Here is a 1434-nt window from a genome sequence, read left to right on the forward strand (position 1 = left end):
TCTTGTAGAAAAGTAAGGAAATAATTTTAGTACTCAAATTGCTTTCGGCCTACTCGTTATGGGTTTCACTTTGAAATTCTAGTGACAAAAGTAACGCACACTTTATCTTAATTTCTGGAAGTTCCATCGTATAGGGTCACTTTGTGGTTACCAAAGGGTTCGCTAGGCGTATTTCCCAAGGGGATACTTCATTCGCTTTCGAGCCTTGTAGAAAAGTAATGAAATAATTCTTAGTACCCAAATTGCTTTCTGCCTACTCGTTATGGGTTTTACTATGAAATTCAAGTGACAAAAGTAACGCACATTTTGTCTAAGATTCTGGAAGTTCCATCGTCTGGGGTCACTTTGCGGTAACCGAAGGGTTCGCTAGGCGGTTTTCCCAAGGGGATACTTCATTCGCTTTCGAGCCTTGTAGAAAAGTAATGAAATAATTCTTAGTACCCAAATTGCTTTCTGCCTACTCGTTATGGGTTTTACTATGAAATTCAAGTGACAAAAGTAACGCACATTATGTCTAAGATTCTGGAAGTTCCATCGTCTGGGGTCACTTTGCGGTTACCGAAGGGTTCGCTAGGCGGTTTTCCCAAGGGGAAACTTCATTCGCTTTCGAGTCTTATAGAAAAGTAATGAAATAATTTTTAGCACTCAAATTGCTTTGTGCCTACTCGTTATGGGTTTTACTATGAAATTCAAGTGACAAAAGTAACGCACACTTTGTCTTAATTTCTGGAAGTTCAATCATATGGGGTCACTTTGCGGTTACCGAAGGGTTCGCTAGACGGTTTTCCCAAGGGGATACTTCATTCGCTTTCGAGCCTTGTTGAAAAGTAATGAAATAATTCTTAGTACCCAAATTGCTTTCTGCCTACTCGTTATGGGTTTTACTATGAAATTCTAGTGACAAAAGTAACGCACACTTTATCTTAATTTCTGGAAGTTCCATCGTATAGGAAGGGTTTTGTGGTTACCGAAGGGTTCGCTAGGCGGTTTTCCCAAGGGGAAACTTCATTCGCTTTCGAGTCTTGTAGAAAAGTAATGAAAGCACTACGACTGGAGCACCATTGCTTTCTGCCGACTCGTTATGGGTTTTACTATGAAATTCCAGTGACAAAAGTAACGCACACTTTATCTTAATTTCTGGAAGTTCCATCGTATAGGGTCACTTTGCGGTTACCGAAGGGTTCGCTAGGCGGTTTTCCCAAGGGGATACTTCATTCGCTTTCGAGTCTTGTAGAAAAGTAATGAAATAATTTTTAGTACTCAAATTGCTTTCTGCCTACTCGTTATGGGTTTTACTATGAAATTCAAGTGACAAAAGTAACGCACATTTTGTCTAAGATTCTTGAAGTTCCATCGTATGGGGTCACTTTGCGGTTACCGAAGGGTTCGCTAGGCGGTTTTCCCAAGGGGAAACTTCATTCGCTTTCGAGTCTT

This window comes from Branchiostoma floridae, chromosome 2 (genome assembly GCF_000003815.2).
Source record: "Branchiostoma floridae strain S238N-H82 chromosome 2, Bfl_VNyyK, whole genome shotgun sequence".
NCBI lineage: Eukaryota > Metazoa > Chordata > Leptocardii > Amphioxiformes > Branchiostomatidae > Branchiostoma > Branchiostoma floridae.